This window comes from Saimiri boliviensis, chromosome 18, assembly GCF_048565385.1.
Source record: "Saimiri boliviensis isolate mSaiBol1 chromosome 18, mSaiBol1.pri, whole genome shotgun sequence".
In the NCBI taxonomy this organism is placed as follows: domain Eukaryota; kingdom Metazoa; phylum Chordata; class Mammalia; order Primates; family Cebidae; genus Saimiri; species Saimiri boliviensis.
The window spans coordinates 16,556,845-16,581,826 of record NC_133466.1 but is presented as its reverse complement, the minus strand read 5'-3'; the positions used below and the strand labels follow the sequence as shown (position 1 = coordinate 16,581,826).

Sequence of the window (24,982 nt, the reverse complement as noted above, 5' to 3'; positions counted from 1 at the left end):
GGGCCATCCATGTAGAGATGTCCTCTAAGAACATGTTTATAGCAGTCTAGTGCTCAAAAGTGAGTTTGAGGCAGAAAATCAGCCCCATTCACCTACCTGAAAAAACGAGTCACTTTCTGGAAGCTAATTTAGGAGTGTCACAAAACTACATCTGATGCAAAGCATTTGTCCAAGTGGTCTACATTTTACAATATTTCACTGGGGGTCATTCCTTCACAGACTTCAGAAAAGTGGTAAAACTATTGATCTATTTAGGAAATTAACGTGTCTGGGTAGACAACATGTTAGCTACCCTAATTAGCTCATCATCTTTCACCACTTCGAACCATCTCGATTTTCAGGAATCTGGAGACAAGTAGATATATTTTTATTACCAGAAAGAAAGGGTGAACGTAGAAGCATTTTGTAAGACATTTCTTAACAACCAAGTGTGTACTGCAAAGGGTCTCTGGGAAAGGAGGTCTGCCGAAGGGAAGGGAATAGACACAGAATGCACAGGAAAGAGGATGGCCTGTAACAAAGAAAAACATCCTTGATTTCTAAAATTTACAATAGCAAAGACCTGGAACCAACCCAAATGCCCATTGATGATAGACTGGACAGGGAAAATGTGGTATATTAGGAAACAGCATCACTGACTGGAAGGGACCATGTGCAAAGTTAAAAGTTGTAAAAGTTATCAAGAAGGATGTATCTTTGAGAAATTATTCTGCTCATATAAAACCAGTTTTTCCCAAATATGAATTAGGTATTCCTGTCAAATGTTAGGTAACTACGTAACCCAACTAGAAGATAGAAAATTAGACTTACCATGCTTACTTATTCCATTAAGCAACAACAACAACAAAAACAGATTAACTCTCAGTTTAACATTTATATATGCCATCATGTGGTAACTATCATGTAGTAATAACCTAATATAAAATATTGCTTTAAGATTAAGGTAAGATCATAACTGACACAAGAACAGAAAAGCAAATACCGCATGTTCTCACTCATAGGTGGGTGTTGAATGATGAGAACACATTGACACAGGGAGGGAAGCATCACACGCTGAGGTCTGTGGTGAGGGGCTAGGGGAGGGACAGTGGGGGGTAGGGAGCTGGGGAGGGATAACATGGGGAGAAATGCCAAATATAGGTGATGGGGATGGAGGCAGCAAACTACATTGCCATGTATGTACCTATGCAACAATCCTGCATGTTCTTTACATGTACCCCAGAACCTAAAATGCAATTTTATAGATAGATAGATAGATAGATAGATAGATAAAAGTAAGATCATAAAATTTTCAAATACTAAGGAGGTACCAAAAATTGTATACTACAGACTTATTGTATACTACAGTTCCACTGAAGGTTGTTTCAAGAAGTTCTTTAAAAATATAGAACATAGAGATAAAGAGCACAAAGGTGAAAATACTAGACAAAAGAGAAGCCATCTAAAAAATAGCCTAATCGTCAAAACAATATATTAGAAATTTCAGGGGATATAATAATCAATAATAGTTGATAATTTCTCTGAACTGAAGAAATATTAAATGTTAAAAGCATGTTAATGGTAGTAGAAAAATAATTATAATGGAAAATATTTAAATATTTCTCCAGAGTAACGGGGAGAAAATAGATAGGTGGGGGAAGTGAATGTGTTTATTTTCCACAAATACCGAATTTCAGAAGATAGTGAAGCAAAATTTCTAGAGTTTGGGCTTCAATACCTTCATGCCCAACCAACCTAAGATTTAACTGCTAGGCAACTGAACAGTATTCCGATACATGCAGGTATAATACAACCCATGTGTCCTTTCCCCAACAAAAAAACTGCAAAAGTATTTCATCAGTTGAGGAAATGAATAAAAATAAGATGCCTGTGATGTGCTGATAAGGTGAAATGAAAAAGGCAAGCTTAAAACATGTCTTATAATATAAACTTTTTGTTTAAAAATATATATTTTACATGTATATATTTAATGGAGATATATATATACCTATTAAAAAGCCTAGACATATATAATCAATGTTAATAGTGGTTATGTTTTACTAATGGGAAAAATAGTTATTAATATTTATGGTCTGTATCTGAGCTGTCCAACATGGTAGCCACCAACACAAGCAGCTAGTAAATGCTTGAAATATGTCTGGTCCCAGTGAGATGAGAGATATGCTACAGCACATGGTAGATTTCAAAGACTTAATGGGAAAAAATACCCTATTGATAATCTCATATTAAACACTAAAATAATATTTTCAATAATTAGATGAATAAAATTTATTAGTAAAACTAACTTTACCTATTTTTAAAAAATTTACCCCACAAATGTGACTACTAAAAAGCTTTAGATTATGTATATATTATGAGTAATGGAAGCCCTATTCAAATTACTAGTTTTAAAAAATTATCCATAACTCATGGAGCTGGAAATATTGCTTTAACTCATAAGATAGAAGGAAAAGCTATGGGAACCAATACTCTGGTCATTATCCATCTCCCAGCTCTATCTTTGATTGGCTCCTTTCTGTAGGAGGCTTCTCTCCACCTAGCAGGAAACACGTTCACTAAGTTTTGCATTCTTTCAAATAAAAGAAACACCATTCTCTCCACTGTTGCTATGTTTCCTTTTCTTTTGTTTTGAGATGGAGTCTTGCTCTGTCACCCAGGCTAGAGTACAGTGGCGCAATCTTGGCTCACTGCAATTTCCGCCTCCCAGATTCAAGTGATTCTCCTGCCTCAGCCTCCCTGGTAGCTGGGATTACAGTTGCCCATCTTCACGCCCAAATAATTTTTTTGTAGTTTTAGTAGACACAGGGTTTCGTCATGTTAGCCAGGCTGGTTTCAAATTCCTGACCTCAAGTGATCCACCCACCTTGGCCTCCCAAAGTGCTGGGATTACAGGCGTGACCCACCACACCTGGCCCATGTTGATATGTTAACTGAGAAAATGTCTCTGGTTGGCCCTACTTGGGACATATGGAAACTCTTGGACTAGTATTTTTTCTGGCAAGGTCTGCATGACAGATAGAGGACCTACAGGAAGGTGAGAGACAGGCAGAATGGGCTAGGAACCATGACCAGAGGAAGAAGAAGGTATTTTAAGGAGACAGCCCACTAGAACCAAAGTCTGAAAGCTATTATGCTAGATAAATATTTTGTGAAATAAAACATTATTCACTAGACCATTATGACTCGCATCACGTCCACTACACAAAAGTCTGGAAAGTGGTAGAAAACATAAAGATTAGACAATGACTTCAGGGATATAATGAACTAAGAATAATTGAATTATCTGCCTGTTCTTATTAAAAACCACCTCTATAAGAAGGATTATATATGTTTTTGCTCTTTTTTGTTTCCACCACAGTCTGGCATATAAACTATGCCTGCCTCTTACATTGTGTGAACTAGAGATCCTGCTCTGTTTCTATTAGCTTAGGCTTTCAGAGATCAGCAATTACAAAAGACTTTTCTGCACTCAAAAGCTTTGTATATTTTCCCCAAATAACCCAGTTTATGCCTTTGCAGGCCAGAGGTGCTTTCCCACCTGAGGGTCAGGAAGAGGACATCAAGCGAAAGGATCAGTGAAGACAGAGCTTAGAGCAATCACAGCATTTGCCTTCACCATTTAGTTTTCTGCTCTCCTTCCCTCCGTAGTTCTGTTTCCACTACTATCTATAGTGGACAAACACAGATGTGCTCATGATTTCCTTGGATTGATTTCATGTAAATTAACTTATTAATAAATAACATGTTTTACCTTTCCCTGGCCATTATCTCATAACATACACAGCACATGACACAAACAAGAAAGTTTCCTGGAGATATTACTTGTTCATGTATCACCTAAGTGTCTTTATACTGTTTTTGCTCATTTGCAATATGTAACATTGGAAGAAAAAAAGAAAATAAATAAATATGAGGGAGGAGATACATGTCCTTTCTTGTTTGCATTTATCCGTCTCTTGTTATCATTCTCCTCTACTACTCCTTGGCCAACATATCCATTTTTTAACACCAGCAATTCCTACTCCCTAATGAAAAATATTCACCTCTTATCTTCTAATTTCTTACAATCTGCCCTCTTGGGACCAGTAACATCTGCACCAGAGACTATGAGTGACTGGTGATGTAACTTAACAAAGGACCCAAGAATATTTGGAAACAGTCCAATATTCACTGTCGGTAACAATGTTTGTGCAGGTCTCAGTTTTCTTTCAGCAAAATTCATAATTTTTGGAATTCCTTAAACATAATTTATTTTTGCATTATAGAGGACTTGTTCACCATAGAAAGCACAATTTGATAAATAGCAAGTAATGAGTACTAGGCACACATGCAGTAGTAATTCAGAAAAGGAAATTGTTACTGCTTTGACAGCACAAATGAGGTCACCATGGTACAGGGGCTGTAACAGTCAAAGGCTAAACGTGGTGGTCACCAGCCTTTGATCAGCAATTTCCAGTTAGTCAGAGTCATGGCCAAGGACAGAGGGAAAAGCATGAAAGACCTATCAGCAATAAGTCAAAAACAGGAAAATGGAAAAAGCCTTTAAAAAAATAATAACCTGACTAGGAAACCAGAGATGAAACCAGGAACACAGGTCACAGCTGGGAGAAATGAAGCTGAAGGTGGAGAAAGCATGGAGGAGGTGAGTCACAAGCCAAGGAACAAAAGCCAGGGAACAAAGCATGGAACACCGTGAGTCAGCCATGCTCAAGATAACGAGCAAAGACAGCCTTTCCATGAAAACAGCTGTCCTTTCGAGGTGGCTGATGGCTGGATTTTCAAGTCTTAAGTTAGCAGGAACACAGGGCTGCTTTGGGCCCTGCCTCTGGACATTTGAGAGTCTGGTGGACACAAGAACCCCAGTGGAGGTACCTCTAAAATAATTCTGATCCCATCAAAGAGGAAGGAGAGAGATTATTCCAAAATGTGATCATGTGATAAAGAAGCAAGTTGAGAAGGCAGATGGGCCCACATGGCAGAGGACTTGAGGAGGAGTTAAGTCAGTGAATTCATACCCTGAAGGCTCTTTGGAAAAGCAGAATAACATCATACAAGCAAAACTCTGTGCAGAAAATCACAGACTTTCTGCTGTACTTTGACTCTGTTTCATTTATATTTTAAATGTCTAATTTAATTGTTAATTGCAGTCATGTTTCAAAATCATATGGCCTAGTAGAAATCATAAATCTTATTAAATCCCATGTTTCTTATTCCATTTTGTGCTGCTGTAAGAATAAAACAGACTTGGTAATTTATAAAGAACAGAGATCTGTTATAGTTCTGGAGGCTGGGACATCCTAGGCTAAAGGGGCCACATCTGGCAAAGGCCATCTTGCAGGATACTATGACAGAAGGCATGAGGGTAGGAGCATTGGATGGGGAAGGGAAGAAAGTAGGAGGAAAACATTCTTTTATCAAAAATTCACTTTTCAGATAAGTGACCCTCTCCAGCAACAATGGCATTAATCTATTGACGAGGCTTGGCTCCCATGACCTAATCACTTCTTAAACATCGAACCTCTCAACACTGTTCATTGGGGATTAAGTTTCCAACAAGTAAGCTTTGAGGGGCACATTCAAACAATAGCATTATGAGAATGTAAACTTTAAATAATCAGCAAAGAAATTAATTTTTTTCTAATATTTTCCAAATTCTGTTTTCAAGTTATTCATATATATTCTTATATCTGTGCATGTTTGTATATTTATGAGTTTGCATGTGTATATGTGTGCATATTCCAGTAAGTTTAAGAAAAACTAGGAAAACAATACTTGATAGGTTTCTCTACTTCAGAACTAATATTTTAATCTCCACAAATGGCATCTGTTTGCATTATTTATCAAATTGCTTGACCCTGCATGATTTGTTATTGAAGCACCTATTGACATCCTTCCTGGAGCTAGTGTTCATTGGAATATCTGTTTGAGAGGTTCTATTTCAGTCTACTGACTTTTTTCTAAGAAACCAAACAGTTTGACTGATGTTGCTCAGCAAAGAGATGGTTTGGAATGAAGCAGCTATTCATGGCAGAATCTACCATCTCCCAAATTGTCAAATTATTGGTATTGTTCTTAAGAAAATGTTTCATGCATAATGCACTGAATGTCTTCTCAAGAAAGCAGTGTCCTGCTTTCAGGATTCTGAAGGCACTTCTGGATCTTTGGTGGATTGCAATAATTATTTTCAATTTCATTTTGCTGGTAGAATAAAGAAACTCAAGTTTTAAAAGCTGCTTCTTAACATGTGGCCATATAACTAAAGTTTATGCATATTCTGCAATGAGTATATCTTCACATATTTATACATACACACACACACACACACACACAAGGAACTTTGATATACACCTTGCAGCCAGTCTTATTATTTTTTTAATATTGGTTATTAATCAATGTATTATATTGAGCCTGAGGGTCCTAACCTACAAAATAGGTCTATTAATTCTTATTCATCTACTAAAGTGGGTCAAAAAGGTGAAAGTATTTTGTAAACTGTTTATGCAAATGCAAATAGTATTATTCAGTATATTTTTGTTGTGTAGAATATATTTAGTTCTTGTTTAACTGAGTGGCTTAATCATTGGGATAGCTTATTCATCTGAAGCACGTACTCTTCAGGAATGTATCTACATTAATACCTAAGTCACATGAATAAAACAGATGTAAATCAAAACTGACATAGGTTATCACTGAACTTGCAGTCACATTGTATAGACCTACTTAGGCATTAAATTGGGATGATTAGCCCATTTACCTCTAAATTCTGAAAAAACACAGATATTTTCCCCCAAAGTTTTGTTGCTCATTGCAGCTCATAAATGTCATATGTGACTGATTCTGTCCCACTGTTAGCCCTAAATTTTTGTCCTCCAAATCCCTCTATAAAACCATAACTGTGAAATAAAGGGAGAGGACTGGATACGACATCTGTGACAAAAAATATAGACTCATAACCCACCAAAACACAGCACTTAGATTCTGAGTATTTTTATGTTACTCTGAAAATTAAAAGCAGGCTGTTGACGCACGTAGTCAATAAATCAAACACATGAAATCTTGGGCTTTCTCCCCAGCATCCACTTTACCAGGGTTTCTAATAAAAAGTCCCATATTTTGAATTCAGCTCATTCAGACTTCAAATCCAAACATAGCTTAATTATTGAACTACAGCTGTTGTTAAAAAAGTCACAACCGAATGTTAAAAACAGATGCTAAAACATAAACAGTTCACCAAGCATTTTTACCTGATTTCTAAAAATGTAGATTGGGATATTTTTCTTTTTTTACCTGTTTTTGTTTTTGTCTTTTATGTGTTGCCTATTCATAAGACCCTTAGGAAGAAAAAACTGTCAATGTTTACAGCAGGAAGTTAAAACAAATTGAGCAATACATGTAAACATTGTTTGAACTCACCCATTCGCTGAAAGCATGACCAATTCTGAAATAAAGAAAAGAGACAGAGTTACTAGAATATAAGTTTCAATCAGAGGTTAATCTATACATTTTCTAAAGCTATGACAGTGAAATACAATCTGAATATCCAAATATTTTGCAAACACTACTAAGACATTTCTTTTGGTCCATGCCCCTGATTTATAGACCATTATAAACAACTGAGCAAAGCACAAGGCTTGCTGGAGCTTCTTCAAAAGAATGATGCAAAGAGCAGGAAGAAAATTAATAAGCAACAGATGCATGCATGAGCATTCTGTGTAACTGGCTGTGAGTACAGCATGTGCTGTTTTGTTTGTGCATGAGTTTTCTTAATATATGCACTATTTTGTATCTGTGGATATCATACCAAAAAATCACCATTACAAAAGATGCTTAAATATTATCAGTTACTATAATTTTAACAAAATGCATAAAGATGAGTATTTATGGTGAAAAAAATACATAATTTTTCCTCTCAGCCACATGCCTTTTTTTCCTTCAAAAACAAACAAATATTGGATAAGAAAAGGCAAAGCAATGATTTGCCAGAGAATCAACTGATACACTTGGTTGTGAGACAGGTTTTAATTGTGCAAATTAGTTCCATCCAATATTTCACTTTTGTTTCAAACCATTCATTTTTTCATGTACAAGTTTTTCAGACAAGAGTCACCTGATTGACTCTGAGTATGTTATGTCTCCATCCTCTGTCCTTACTTTTACCTTTTCCATGTCTAGCCACATATAAAAGTGACATAGAACTATGATGTTGCATAGTTTAAAAAGTCAAATTTAGTGAGCTTGTCTCTATTCAGAAAAAAAAATGTCAAAGATTAAATTATTTTTATTCCACATTGTTATCCTTTTATTCTTTATTCCTAAATTCTATAAATATCCAGTAATGCCTGTTGGGCACAGGTACCTGGAACTGGGGGTATAAAGATGAGAATGAAAGACACAGATTCTGTTGCCACAGAATTTGCAACCAATCTAATAAAAGGCCAAAGATAAAAATGTTTAGTTAACTCCTTTTGACATCCAGGTAGTGAATATTCTTACCAACTCATTTAATATAGTCATGCAAATATTCACACATCATTCATTCAACAAATATTTGTTCTTACCATGTCTGGTTATGCCAGATTGTGTCAAATCCTGAGGTAGGTATAAGAAGCAAAAATATCCTTGCTCTGGAAATGTTCAAAGCCAATCACATAAGATACACCCACAAATACGTAGTGCTAGAATGTACTAATAGAAATGTGCACTGATACAACGTCAAGCACATAGTAGGTATGGAAAATAAGATGTTCTTGCTTTGGTAAAAAAAAAAAAAAAGGAAAAAAAAAGGCCAAAGAGCTATTTGCCTACAGAGGAGCTAATTCTGCCTGAATAAGCTGGACAGGTTTCTATAGAGAAAATGGTATTCGATTTGAGTTTACATGGATGAAAACACATTTCTCAGATGGTGAAGAATACAAAGACTGTTTTGGGAAGAGGCAAAATCACATGCAAAAGCACAGAGACCCACTTAAAATGTGTAGAATAATCACACATGCCAGATCTCAAGTTCTAAAATTCTAGTGAAGATGGGTTTATTCTGTACGTTGTATCCTCAGGAAAATTTTAGTTTCCATGCACATGAATTTACACTTCTTCCTGCCTTAGATTATTAGAGAAATAAGAAACTAGAAGTTGAGAAAAAGAAGCAGAAATAAATCATAAGGGAGAAAAAAAGAGACAGATGAGGCAATGCAATGAAACTGCAGGAGAGAGAAAGAGAGCTGGGAGAAGATTACCCCCAAACCTTGCAATTGAGTGTTTTAATTTGTGGGTGAAAACATTCCTGAAGTTATAGTGAGGAAGGACTTTCTTGTGCATTTATTATGTTCAGAATTGGCACCACTGGGCCCTGCACTGGGGAATGGGAGTTAAGAAATAAAGACTACCCCAGGTTAGTTTTCCAGCTCAGGCATCCACATGAATGCCTGCAGAAATGTGATGAAACCACACTGCTAAAAGCTACATTAAAATCATAAAATCAGAGAGGCCATGAAAATTAGAAAGTGGACAAACACAGGAATTCTTCTGCACTGTAGATTAACACCATCAAACAAAACGCATTGATGAGTCTGGTGTTTAAAATATGGATAAAAGAGAATGGAGATACTGAAAAGTCACTGGTGATCAAAGGATGGTAAGTTAATATGTATCCATTCCATACTGTTAATTACCAAATGAAAGAACATATGATACTGACAGTCTCATTAACTTGGTGGACCGTTTCCATGGTTCTACTTTAGAAAACATAAACTATATACATGAGATTTTTGAGAGATTAACTAATGATCTCATTTCCTCAATCCTGTTTTTCCCTATGGGACTGTAAATTTCTCGATTTCAGAAATCTAATTTTATGTATAGAGAAGAGACTATTACATTGTAGTCAGCTAAATTCACCACATCCCACTTGGTTCTATATACACACCACCTTAGGAGAATTGCAAGAAGCAAGTTTGTCAAAGTGAAACCAAAGAGTTTGAAAAGTATCCTGTAGTCAGTAGGAAACCAAGGAAAGATTTTAGGTACCTCTGTCTTGAAAGTAATTGTTTATTACTGCCTACTCTTCTTGACTACTGAGAGTTCTTTTTGTAAGATGCCATACTTAAAATATGTTGTCTTCCTAGAAATGCAGTGGAAATTTTTCCTTTATTAAGAACATACACATGAAAGGAAAGGAATTTTATATGTATAAGAACATAAAATAACCAATATCCCAAGTTAAAGAGAGAGAGAGAGAGAGAGAGAGAGAGAGAGAGAGAGATTGATTGATTTGTTTTGGGTTCCTTTACTACAAAAGAAGGAGGTTTGGTATTGTTTTCAATTTTAAATGCATGCATTGCTTGGCGGACAACTGGAAATTAGGCAATTCTATTTGCCAAAGCTTCAAGATCTCACTCTTGAATCAGAATACCAAGTACACTTAAGATACAGAAAGAAGGAAGCTTCAATCTGGCATTACACACTAATCATATGTAAACTATGTGCAGTAGTGATCTTCCCAGTGGCAGAAAAGCTCAAAGCCACATGAAACCAATCAATACCATATTGATGTCATCTTCTCAAAACTTCTCATCTGTTTCATAGCCATCAGACATTGCAATCTTTAAAGCAGGTATTTTCCCTCTCTGTTGCTAAGCCAAATTTTGCACAACAGTAATTTAAAAAAAAAATTCTTTCAGATTGTTGAAAGAAAATAAAATGTAGTGATTTATTTAGTTGCAACAGTAATTAATGCTGATATTATTAACTAACTTATAAACTGTCCACTTAAAAACATGCTTACACGTTTATTATGTGTCTTTTTAGTGACTAGATCAGCCAGACTCCTAATAGAAAATTATGACATTCTCAAACTGGATAATTTGAGTTCAAAGAAATACCTATTTCTAAAGGTATGGGTAAAGCTAAAAATGGTAGCTCAAATAATAGTAAAATCCCTCTTTCTTGAAACCTATGATAGGCAATTGCTCCTCTGGCTTGAAAACTGTCCCTTCCAGAACTCATGTTGACATGTAATTGCCATTGTCACAGTATTAAGAGGTGGAGCCTTTAAGAGGTGGCAGGCCATGAAGGCTTCACCCTTATGTGTGGAATGGATGCCTTTATAAAAGGGTAAATTTGGTTTCCTCTTTCTCTCTTGCCATTCTGCCTTCCATCATAGGATGGCAAAACAAGAAAGCTCTTGCCAGATGCCTGCACCTCAATATTGGATTTCTCAGCCTCAAGAAGTAGATTTCTGTTCATTGCAAATTACCAAGTCTGTGTCATTCTGTTACGGCAGCATGAGATGGACGAAGGCAGCTATCAATAACTTGACAAATGTCAAGCTCCCCCTTGGCATCTGGGGTACAATGAGACAGACTCTGATGGCAGAGACCCCACTGAGAAGTCTTCTGTGTGTTTATTTGATATGAGTGAATTTAGTTTTCCTCATGATAATCTGTCAGAGTTTCCTCTTAGACAAGTTTGTGAAAAATACATTGTCATGCCCTTAACACTGGATTGAAAAAACTGCACCAAATTCACTTGAAGGAAAACTGACTGAATGAAGTTTCACAATAATGTCACTCCTACAATGCACGGTCTATGCAAAACAAGATATCAAATTCTGTAACTTTCCAGCACACTAATTATCTCCAATTTCCCCTACTTTTTTTCTTACAAAAACACACGCTACACAAACATACACACCCCAATTGCCTATCAACAATAACTGTGTACTCAGACTTCCAAAGAAGTTAGATGAGGTTTTACATATTCCTTTAATATTTACATGTATGTAAGCAGCTGTGACCATAAGCCTTTCACAGTTTCCTAGGTAGTTAGACCTCTTCTCAATAGAATGATCCTAATATTGACATAGGAAAATGAGCCACAAATGGGAGTTAGGCTATTACTTAGAAAATCTTGAAATTGTTATTTTCCCAAGTGATAAGAATAAATGATGAAGTTAAAAACTGAGTGCTTCAGCCACTCAGCATTAAAAGTGAAGAAATACCACAGGAAACAGAACTCTAAAAGAATGTATGCACTTATGCAACCTTTCTTTTAGATTTGCAGCTAATTCTTATTACTATACTTTAAGATAAGAAAAAAAACACACATAAATCTTTGAAGAAAAAAAAGAAAGAGGGCTGTCTTTAAAGGTTACAAGCTAAATCCATTTTTTACTTTCTGGTTTTTCTTTCCTTTAAATAATCATTAATTATTAAATGATTGAATTTATTAAATCATTATTAAATGATTTAATAAATCATTAAATCAATGAAGGCATTGATTCAAAGGAAGTTAATATTACAAAGGGCCTAGAAATCATCTAGGAATCTATTGACTTTAAAATATTTTTTTCTGAAGAATATTTTGTTCAAATTCAGTAACATTCCAACATATGACAGAGGTTTGTTCTGGCTAAAGTCTACTTGGGTTCCTTTCCTCTTAAAGCCTACATCAGTAGCAGCTTCTACAGGGATTCTGGGTAATTCCCCCCACAGCACTGTGAATAGTGCCCCCTATGGAGAAACAGGAAAAACAATGAGGCACAGAAAGATGAAGGGATCCAACACCACGAAGGTGGTACACAGCAGGTAAACACATCTTCCTTGCTTTTTTATCTTCTAAATCTATTTTCTCATCTTTATTTGGTAGGTTTGCAGATTAACTTTCCAGGGGAGATCAACTGAACCAAATAGTTAAAAGCTGGCTTCCTTTTTTATTTTCTTTCATTTCAAAAAAAAAATCAAAACACCTGGTTGTGAAATGCAATATTTTTGAAACTGTCATATAATCACAGAATGTTTAATTATGGTCCACTTACTGATAGCATCAGTTTTACGTGAACAGTTACATGGCAATTACATTTCTCAGATTACCATTTTTTAAAGAGTTCTCCAGAATGCGTCAATGGCAAGGGATCCATTTTTCCAAACCTGTCTTGTTTCCTTAGTGAGTCAGTCTCTCAAAGCTTGTATTGCCGTCATTGTTTGTACTATAAAAGTAATCCCTAAAGTAAGAAGAACAACTACATATAGTCTCTATAAAATTCCTAGCCTAAATAATCATTTCAAATGCCTTGCTTTCTAAAGTATTGCTTAATATTACCTAACTATGACTAGTACTGTACAAAAATACAGAACACTTGGGAGAAGATTATGGCAACAGTGAGACCTGGGAACATTTGTGTATTGGAAGGAAAACCCATGATTCTGGTGGGCAACAAAGAGAACAATCTTGAACAAACAAAAAGGAGAATATAAGAGTTTGGCATATCGTGCTTTTCCAAACGTATGGCTTCATTTAACAAACTTGGGACGTTCTTTATTTTTTCCATGATTACTTGTGTGTCAGCAGGCATAGCTTGGCCTTCTCCTTCATAGGCCTGACACTGAGTCAATGCTTAGCATCCAAACCACACATAAACTATTTTTTCCTCATGAAATTGCTCATTGGATGACTTAATAAAACTATTTTAATGTTTGGAAAGGAAAAACGTGTTTGTCTTATTCCTTTAGATTTAAAGCTGCTTAGGGTTTGTAGAAAATACAGTTGTAAACAATATTCAAAAGGCAAAAGAAAGAAGAGAGTTTGAGGATGCAATCTTGTTACCTCTATGTTACTCCTAGCATTCTGATATGGTTTGGTTCTGTGTCCCACTCAAATCTTATCTCGAATTGTAATCCCCATATGTTGAGGGAGGGACCTGGTAGGAGGAGATGGGTTCATGGGGCAGTTTCCCCCATGCCATTATCATGACAATGAGGGAGTTCTCATGAGATCTGGTTGTTAGATAAGTGTCTGGCATTTCCCTTGCACTCACTCTCTCTCTCTTTCTCTCTCTCTCTCTCTCTCTCTCCCCCCCACCCATATATATATCTCCCCAATCCCCACTGCCACGTAAGACATGCCTTGCTTCCTCTTTGCCTTCTACCATGACTGTAAGTTTCCTGACAATCACCCAGCCATGTGAAACCATGATTCAATTAAACCCATTTTCTTTATGAATTGCCTGGTCTCAGGTATTTCTTTATAGCAGTATGAAAACCAGACTAATAGACATCTGCATACCAGAAAGTGAGAGTGGTATAGTCCGATAGAGAACAGCAGTTACTATAGAAAGTGTGGCATGTGTGGTGATTCTTGCAAGATGCTGACTTCTGGATGAGTTTTCAAACCTTGGACTTTGTACACACCAAATTATTCTGAGATCAGGATAACTGACTAGCAATTTTATGCTAGTCAAATTTATGCGATTCTAGCAAATTTATGCAATTCCTCTAAGAACAGAACAAGGAAAGATAAGAGACTGTCGTATTGAAGTCATGAATAATAATGGTAGCATCAGTATCATAATAGCAAACACTCTGGAAGCATTTGCTATTCCATATACTAAGCTAAACACTACATGCATCATTTTTCTTATTCTCACAATAAACCTTATAGTTCTCTTTTGCAGATACAGAAAATAAAGCTTAGGAAAGTTAGGTAATCCATCTACGTTCACAGAGCTAGTAAATTAGGGATTCAAAAGTAGGAGTCTGCTCTTTCCCTTTAATACAAATATCCTGTTCTTAATAAGCAACAATGCCACTTCCATCCTTCCATCTCTGAGTAGAGGAAGGTGGACTAGATCATGTATGAATTCCAGATAAACTCTTTCAAGTTTTTTATTTTATACTAAAAATCATCTCCTAGACTCCACTAGCAGAAAAATAGCACATCTTCTTCAGGAACACAGTCCTCAACAACTACTCTTCCAACTTCATCTTTCAAAGCAACTTGTTCATACATTTCTCATATTCCAATGAATAATTTCCAAGGACTTTCTGCCTCTCTGATTTCATATTCACAGCTGTTTTTTCATTCTCACTATTCTTTCCCTTCTTGAAACTTTACCTATCAAAAATCGAACTATCTATAACTTCCAAACTAAATGTCACTTTCCCCACAAAGCTTTTTCATCAGATGATGTCTGCTCTATGCACAATTTTTAATTACCAGCCATGCCTGTCCTGTGAGATGTTATAGTCTTTTACCCTGCGGATCACACATACAGTGTGGACACTATAAAATAAACAAAATTGTCTAATATCTCTGTCTAATTATCAATATTGCCTCATGACTCTGCTCATCTACTATGGAGGTGGCCAATTCTTCTCTTATGGCTCACCTTTACCTCTACATTAATGCAAGTCAAGTACAGCCAATAAGGTCACAATGAACTGCTTATTTGTAATTATTTTCCAAAGAATTTTTTTTTAAAAAGTACAACATATCATTTACAGATGCTATGTAATCAGGAATCCTTACATGAAAAAAGTCAAGCAATTTCAGAAAAATGCTGCTAGGAAACAATTTTGTCCCAAAATTCTGAAACAATAATACAACCAAGGGCATGCCTGTGTAATCTTTTTTGTAGCACATTACAGACATACTTCTAATACTTCTAGTACTTTGTATTCAGAAATTGTATTTTCATTATGGTTTCTCAGCAGGAATTTCACAACCAGTGGTCAAAGCTAATCTCAACATCACTAATCTATCTTCAAAAAAAAAAAAAGTACCCGCAACAACAAAAATGAGGTTGAAGAATAGAGCTTTTGTATGATACAAACTTCAATTAGATGACACACCAATCTTTTCACGTACCATGAAACATAAACATGTATCTGGAAACCTCATTGCAATGCACAGGAATTTAAAAATATTAGGGAGGTAAGGGGAGATTATGACAGATGTACAAGTAGAAAAGGAAAAAAGCTGGGGAGAAGGATCATTGAGTTGATGTTCAATGCTAAGAAAGCACAGATCCCAGGTTCTGGAAGCAGACTTCTCCTCTCTCAGCATTCTTGACTGGCCTTCAATAGGCTCAGTCTGGCTTGAACATTTCAGAATAGCATGTAGGTTTTCCTTTCCTTTAGAAAAGGAAAGAAAAATATAGAACTGCATTTTCTATACAGTGAGACGACATCTCTTCTGCCTTTGTGCAAAATCTCTAGGGTGTCAAGGTAAAAATAAGGAAAATATAGCCAGCAGCAGATATTAAATAAAACTGTGCCTGCAAAAACTTTGTAATTCAAATTTATTGTCTAGTTTGTAATGTGAGTTTTCATACTGAAGAGCTATACCACTTTTATTACAAAATAAAGCTTTTGAGAATGTTAACATTTCTATTTTCAACAAATTTATGAATCAGACTTGTCTTATGTCATCTTATAAGCATCTCATAGCTAATATCCTAAGTGTTTCATGCTTGATAAACACATTTGGTTTGTTTTTTTCTTTAAAAAATGGACACAATGTACCAGAATCTCTGGGACACAGCTAACACAGTGCTTAGAGGGAAATTTACAGCACTAAAGGCCCACAGGAGAAGCAGAAAAAATCTAAAATCAGCACCCTAACATCACAATTAAAAGAGCTAGAGAAGCAAGAGCAAACAAATTCAAAAGCTAGCAGAAGACAAATAACTAAGATCAGAGCAGAACTGAAGGAAATAGAGACATGAAAAACCCTTCAAAAAAATCAATGAATCCAGGAGCTGTTTTTTTTTTTTTTAAATATCAACAAAATAGATAGACTGTTGGTCAGACTAATAAAGAATAAAAGAGAGAAGAATCAAATAGATACAATAAAAAATGATAAAGGGAATATCACTACTGATCCCACAGAAATACAAACTACCATTGGAGAATACTATAAACACCTCTACACACATTGATTTGAGGCATAACATCATCATTTGTTAAATTTTAGTTTTGTGAACATTGTTTCTAAAATCTAAATCTCAGATGTGTGTTTTCCTTAAAACTGCTATTAACAGTTAACAGAAAGAAACTGATGTCTAAGTCCAGGGCAATCTACCTCTTCAGTCCTACAGATCATACTGTGGATGACTAAGACATAAATGACACAACAAAAATCTGATAAGCCTAAGACACAGGTTAGGAAAGGGGACAAAAGACCCAAACAAAAAGACACAACAAAAGGATAAAAGTGGTAAGCACTGGTGTGAAGACAAGGTACTTCAGGGAACATGTAAGTTTCATGTACAATAAAGCATAATCATAGGATCAACTTCTCGTAGGAAATATTGTCATCAGAGCTACACTTTAAAATGCAAAACACCACATTATAACTTCCAGACACATTAACCTGCAGAAGAAAATACAGAGAAAAGCATTCTGGCATGAGAATACATCTTTCAAACGAATGCATTAAGCCAAGAACCACTTCTAATCTAATGGTCACATGACTGGGAGCCGGGACCATCTCAAGGCCCTGGTCAACTGTGCATAGTTTTGCAGTTCTCTCAAGAATCTTCCAGTGATGAGCCAGACCACTAATAACTGATTTCAAGGTTATGGTGTAGCAAACTGAAAAGGTTCCTTGACCTTTACACTGCTAACACTTTGTTTCCTTACTCACAATTAACCTTATGATCTTAAATTATAAACCCCACATAATAAAGCTGACTTAATAAGAAACATCCTACCTTATTCTGCAAAATAATAAAGAAGTCACTCTGATTCATTCAAATTATGGTAAATTTAATTCTTCATGAATTTCATGTAAAAGCTCTATTAAAAAGTTCAAAATAAATACACTTGCTCAGATACAAAGGGTATAACAAATTGCAGGAAAGTTAAGTCCTAAGCTGGTGGTTCTCAACATCTGTAACAATTTAGAATCACCCAGGAAACAAAAAAAGGACAAGTTTCCTAGGCTTCCACCCTCGGAACAATTATATTATACTTTCTGGGAGGTTAAACTTGGGCATCAGTATTCTTTAAAAGCTCCTCCAGTCATTATATTATGCAGCCAAGGTAGAGAACTATGAGCCTCATCTAGTTACTTATGAGAAGGCAGTGGAGTGATAGAAGAAAATTCTCTTATAAGATGGGAATTCAAACTCAAATTACACAGGATGAGATGTGTGGCTTGGAGCAAATGAATCAGCCTCTCGATGCTTCATATTCTGTATCCTTAAAATGAAGGACAAATATCTTCTCTTAAAGACCAGATACCTCTTTGGGGTTGTTTAAGGATCAATTATCATAGAACAGCTGACAAGTGGTGAGACTGCCAAAAGCTGGAATTCCCTCTCACTCTTGGACACTTCCTTTTTCCCTCTGCCATTGATCTGACTAAGCTATTTATTCCCTTCATTTAATGAAATATTGCCTTCCCATGAAAAGAAAATGGTGATTATTAATTTATAGGAATACTAAAAATTAAGTATTTTTAAATCTATGCATTCCATAGTCAAGGTTTAATATACTTATTAAGAATAATCTAAAGATATGTCTTGAATTGTCTACCATATCTCAGTAGAATACTTACTCTAAAAACAGTAATCCTCATACAAAAATGGTCTAGAAGGAGAAAGACATTTAAAAATACAATGAATTACATAGGTACAATAATAGAAAAAAATAAGATAAAATGAACGAAGAGAGAGGAAAGTGTCAGAAAATGCTTTGAGCAGAAGCAAAACTCTAGTGTCATTACAGATCTTTCTTACTAAATATGCTTGCTAACCAAACTTATTCTTTCATATAAAGAACCATTTAAGAAATCGGAATTTTGTAATTTCTAATCTTCTAAATGATTGTCTGCCAAATTCACATCAATTTGACCAAAAAAAAAATGAGAATGGCAAATATTTTAAAGAACATCTAAAATTATCAGAAAGGCAGCATAATAAAGCAAACTATTTAAACTAGTTAACAGTGAATGCTGTGGGCATTTATACATGAGCTATCTTAGGTGGGCATAAATACCGTCTGAGAATAATCTAAACCATGGTCACTATGTCTCTTGTGACTTCTTACCACAGCTCTACCACTGGCACAGGAGATGCTGGATTCAAAAGAAGACTTTTAAGCAACCAAACCATGCAGTGGCACAGCATGTGCCAAGGGAACTTCTTTTAAAGATGGAATCTCACTCTGCTGCCCAGGCTGGAGTGCAGTGATTCAATCTCAGCTCACTGCAACCTCCACCTCCCAGATTCAAGTGATTCTCCTGCCTCAGCCTCCTGAGTAGCTGGGATTAGAGGCATGTGCCACCACACTCATCTAATTTTTTTTGTATTTTTAGTATAGATGGAGTTTCACCATGTTGGTCAGGCTGGTCTTGAACTCCTAACCTCAGGTGATCCACTCGCCTTGGCCTCACAACATGCTGCAATTGCAGACATAAGCCACTGTACTCAACTGGAACTATTAATAGCACGCTGTGTGCCATGTAGACTATGATTTCACTATCAGTTCCCATAAATGAATGCAGATGTATCAAACAAAATAAGCAAAACCAATTGAGATTTTTAGAGGATTTCAAAAATTACGTATCTGGTACTCACTCATTTATGTTGTTCATGTTTCTAGTTATTTACTCATTCATGATCTAAACATTAAATAAATAATTATAAAGTCTCTTGTATAAGCCAGATAATGTGTGAGGTACTGGAGACGAAAAGATAAATAAGACAGCATCCTGCCTCAAGTGCTTTACAATCTAAAACAGGATTTCTCAACTTCAGCATTATTGACATTGGGGGCCAGGCATTACTTTGTTACAGGCCTTTCCTGTGTATTGCAGAATGTTTAACATCACCCCAGTCTCTTCCCACTAGATGCCAGTAGCACCCACTCACCACCCTCTCCCCAGCATTGTGACAAGGAAAATGTCTCTAGACACTGCCCAGATGCCCACGGGGGACCAAATCACCTTCAGATGAGGACTGCTGGTCTAGGAGGAAGAGCTAGACATTACAAAACACAATGAATGACATAGGCACAGTAATAGAAAAACACATATGCTAAAATGGAGAAAAAGAGAGGGAGGTGCCAGGAAATGCTTTGGAAAAAAAAAGGCTCAAGAGTATGATTATAGATTTTCTTTCTGATTAAATATGCTTGTTATTTCTTACTGTAACAAGACTATCCCAGGTTGGGGTGAGAGGAATCATGTGAGGTCATCGCTTCCTAGAACCCCAAATGAGATCTTCTCATTTGATTTCTTATCCTTCACACCTTCCCCTGGATTGAAAGGGATAACACTCAACTGGGTTTCCCTCCTGGATGAAACTACTCTAATGCAATGTATGCTCCTTCTCTGGATCACAGTAAGCCTTCAGGCCCTTGCAGATTATTGCCAGCATGATTGAACAGAAGGAAGGCTTGAGGTAATGCTCTTGAGTGTCCCTCTGCTTCAGCGTGGCAAGAGAGGAGCTTAGAAGTCCCCATGTGTCATGCAGAGGTTTCCAAAGGCAGGGAAGTTAAGAGCCAGTGAGACTGCAGTGGGGCTTCTGTGGCAAGTGGCTGAGGTTTGATGGGGTCTACAGTGCCTAAAAGAGCCAAGATGGTGTCAAGGCAACAAGAAAGACCACTGTGGAGGCTCTTGCAGTGAGAAACAAGGAGCAGAGAGGAAATCCTAAAATAAATCTAACTACACAAAAGTATATGGAAAAATTGAAATACTGTTCAAAGAATGTTAGAATTGTTTACTAGAGTAGGCATCATTCAGGAAGATTCTATCAGTTACAGAAAAGGAATCATCTTCATATTCTTTGTCCATCTGCAGTTTCACACAATGACTTCTATTTTGCTACTCAATAACTTCAAGATTAGAAATACAACATTCTGCAGGAGCACACAGCACAGTGGTTTAAACAGGTCTAGGCACTCAGAGAAAACTGGAATGAAAACACAGAATTTTGAACAGAGATTGGAGCATGAACAGAAAGTAGCCTGCTGAAAGGAGAAAACAAAAAAAAGAGAGAGGAAAGATATTCCAACAAAGGAGACAGAGGCAAGGAGCTTCAAATGTGGGGAAGAGTTAGGTGAGTATGAGAACTTGCATATATACATACAGTGTTTCTGTAAAGAGAGTATAATAGTCAGTGTTTATTCAGGATTTATTCTATTCCATGATGCTTTACAAAACTAATCTTGATTGAGGTTCGTAACAATTTAGCAGGCAGTTATAACTCCTCTTCCTCATTTAGTTATTGTTATCTTCATCATCATATTTAGTATTTTGTGAAATAAACAGACTCAAGGAATGAAACAACAAATTCACAAGAACCATTTAAGAAGCTATTGCTACAGAGTAGGAAGAACTGAAGTTCCACACTACGCCATCAGTGACTGGAATAGAAAAGAATGGATTAATGAGTCATTTCAAAGGTAGAACTGAAAAAGTTTGGATGCAACCAACTTATTTTTAAAGTTCAAGAGAAGTGTTGAATACGAGGCCAAAGTTTTAACTTTGGAAAACAAGTAGCAAAGTCCCCAGATGGGTCAACAGAAGGTGGAAAGTGGGGCTGGGGGGCGTGCAAAGACATAGAAAATATAAGCTGTAAAATGGGGAGCTAAGATTTGCACTGCTCAGTTTGAGATATGAGCAGGTAGCTGGAAATGGAGAATGGGAGCTTTGCAGGGAGAGATGGTCAAGGACATAAGTTTAGATGACTTTTACTTTGAGGTAAAAGTTGGAGTCTTAGGAGTGATTAAGATGGTAAAAAGAGAAAGGAGCAAATTCAAACAAGTACTGATAGTTGTGGATAAAAAAGAACCTATTCCGTTCATCTGCAAGTTCAATTTATCTTGCTTTCTGCTCAAACATGAACAATTCCAAAAGGACTGAAACCCAAAGCAAAGTAAATACTACCTTTCTGACTTTTTGCTCCAAAGATACCAGGAAGAGCGACCACCATCTGAGAACTGTTCCTCTTCCAAGGCCTTCCCTGGTACAAACATTCCTTGTTTTTTTGTTGTTGTTATTGAGAGAGAGTCTCACTCTGTCGCCCATGCTGCAGTGCAGTGGCACAATCTCCATTCACTGCAACTTTCATCTCCTGGGTTGAAACAATTCTCCTGCCTCAACCTCCTGAGTAGCTGCAACTACAAGTGCGTGCCACCACACCGGGTTAATTTTTTTGTATTTTTGGTAGAGACAAGATTTTACCATGTTAGTGAGGATAGTCTCTATCTCCTGACCTCATGACCCACCCGCCTTGTTCTCTCAGAGTGTTGGGATTACAGGCGTGAGCCACCATGCCCAGTCTGGTACAAATATTTCTAAGCCTTGTGCTCTCCATGGACCCTTAGGAGATCCATATACTCATGTCATTCTGTGATCATGCCCACGGACCTGACTCTCTTAACTATTTCTCAGACTAAATAGCAAATCAGGTGGGGACCTGAGATATGGGTGTTTTAATGTTGTTGAGGTAAATAAAATAGTGAGCTCCCACTGCAGGACACAGGACACTGGGCCTTACAGCTTGGTATCATTAAATGTGTTTAATTTGATTTGTTGAAATACTGCATCCCTGCTTTGTCATAAAATTAGAAATTCAATATTTAAAGGAATACAGCAAACGTTTAAAACATGTTGCCTTTTCCTCACCATCTGTCCTTTATTTATTAAATTTTGTCCACCTTAAAATTATCCTCTCCCCAACCTACAACTGTCAAAATCCTATCTTTCAACATCTCATCTCATCTCATCTCATCTCAAAATCCCATTAGAAAATTGTTCCTATTCTTCTCAGAGGGAATGAATTGTCAATCACCCTACGCCCTGGGCACTTCTATCTGCTAATGTATTTGCTGTGTTCTCTTACATTTAGGGATGAGAGAGACAGAGAGAGAGAGAGAGAGAGAGAGAGAGAGAGAGTGTGTGTGTGTGTGTGTCTGTGTGTACATGTGTTCATGATTGGAGTTGCTGAATGGAGTTGTTGAAAGAAACATATGGCCATGTAATAATAACAAATAGAAGGCCTCTATGAAAACACAAGCCACAAATCATTCACCATTTCATGTTGAAAATAACACTTTCAGCAGAAAAATCCTCATTTGCAAACAGCAACAGTATAATTAGCCTTCAATTTTACTTCCTTATTGGTGATGCAATTCTTCTCCATTCCACACAATGCAAGACACTGTCATAAATGGACGTTCATATGATGGATTGGAAGAGCATAGAATCCAAATATCTGGATTCTTTCACACATGGCTCATTAGCTGTTTTTGCAAAAGCCAATAGGAACTCCATGTTGATGCAATTAAATGTGACTGGAAAAGTGCATGCTTCGCAGATTTTTAGTGATATATATATATAAATATATGGCGTACAGTTCAATATAGTCACAGAAATTTAAAATAAGAAGATTTCTACAGCTATGTCTGTTAACCATCATTGTACTACTTCCTGGAAGCAGGGGAAAAATGAGCAGTCCTGGGCTGCTGGCCACTTCACCACATTGCCATAGTGAGAGAATAGCTAATCCATAAATAAATTTAGCCCAGTATTAGGACTTCTAGCCTGCTCTTTATGATGGTAAAAATATGCTTCAATTTGAAATTGCCCAGAATTGAGTAAAAAGAGGGGTTTTATCCAACATTTCTTAATTTGCAAGAACACAAAATAGGTGAAGACATGCAATTCTTTCTCTCATCACTTTCATTCTAACCAAGCCTGAAAATGGCGTGGCCTCCACTAAGTCAGAATGAGAACATAGCTCATTAGTTTCACAGCCCTGGGAGAGCAAGTCTGGAATAAAATCCAGTCACAAGGGAATTGAGGAAGAAGCTGACTTTCATACTTTCACTTTCATTCTCGCATTCCCAATTTTTCCCTTTATATGCTAAAGAAACAGTCATCCACGCCCAAGTTGGAATGAGCTTTCCTTCTTAAGTTTCTGTGCACATGAGAGCCTCAGAAAGAGAGGGCACACTCTCATTGCTCTTTTATAACTTTTGCAAAGAGAGAAGATTCACTTTACCTTCCTTTTATTTGGTTATCTACTATAGAAAAATATTGAGTTACATAATACCTGTATTCTCTTTTACCGGAAAATCTCTCACTTTCATTCTAAACTAAGTAAATACTAACAAAAAAAGCACCCAGCCTGGTATGATGTTATTAATTTAGGTTGCTCAAACTGTCCCACAGGGAAACAAATAAGCATGCTGTCATTGATCAGATTTTCTGGATACAGACACTGAGATCTGTGTACAAGAGGTTTCTTGGCATGTCTTCTCAGGAATATTGCTTGTAAGGGAGTGAAGAAGTAAAATTTTTCAGAAGGAAAAGTTGAAATGTGATAGAGTTCAATCAAAGGCTTCAGCCCATCCATGGAGAGTCTGTAGAATTCTGAATCTGTGATGAGCCTCTAAAGATGTCCCAAACTGAGACAAGGCGGCCAGGCATTTGAATCCCCAACAGACCAGACATTGGACACCTGAAGGAGTATTCTTTAATCAAGGGCATTTTTTACAGGGGAACACAGCTAGGATCCATCAGCAGCCAACATATTTAGGGTTGGAGAATGAGTACATTGACTCTGAAGGGAGTAATCTGGATGACACACAACAGTATCCACTGCAGTTCACTCTAATATAAGATGCTTGGTTCTACTTGATTCTTATAAATAAACTTTCTCAATCTAGAAGCATCTTCTTTGGAATTCTAGTTGTTCTCATTTCCTAATGAAATTTGTAAGAGGAATGTTGGTGGTATAAACTATAGTCCTCTCCACCAGGGCTAGTCTCAGGCTGAAAATGATACTCATTGGTACCCCCCCATTACTGCCCATCCTACATTCCATACATTCTCAGCTTGCACCTCTTTTGGTCTAGGTTGTCTACCTGTTGGGGTGACCCAAATACTCATCTTCAAGGGGTCTGAGGTCTTAGTAACCATGCAATCTTGGGTCACAGTTGCAAAACTTTTGTTTATTACCATCCTATCACAACCAGGAAGGGGAGTACCAAGTAACACACTAGTAGGTCAGTGTTGCCAAACGTGTTTTTCCCTGCCCCAAGTGCGGAACAGCTACCTTTTCTACCCCTAATAGTTGGGGTCAACTACCCTACCATGATGTAGTCATTTCTTCCTACTCATCTTTTTTTTTTTTTTTTTTTTTATTGTACCTTGGGCTCTGGGGTACATGTGCACATCCCTGCATCCTGCAGGATTG

The 24,982-nt window shown here is 36.7% G+C and overlaps 1 long non-coding RNA gene across 2 annotated transcripts in view; it reads right to left on the bottom strand.

Annotated features, from left to right (window-relative positions):
* Positions 1-24,982, bottom strand: part of LOC141582042 (uncharacterized) — a 628,742-nt gene that overhangs the window by 226,576 nt on the left and 377,184 nt on the right. For both annotated transcript variants that reach the window (XR_012514892.1, XR_012514893.1), the window contains one exon: positions 7,414-7,438. This is a non-coding gene — a long non-coding RNA (uncharacterized LOC141582042). The remainder of the gene's footprint in view (positions 1-7,413; positions 7,439-24,982) is intronic.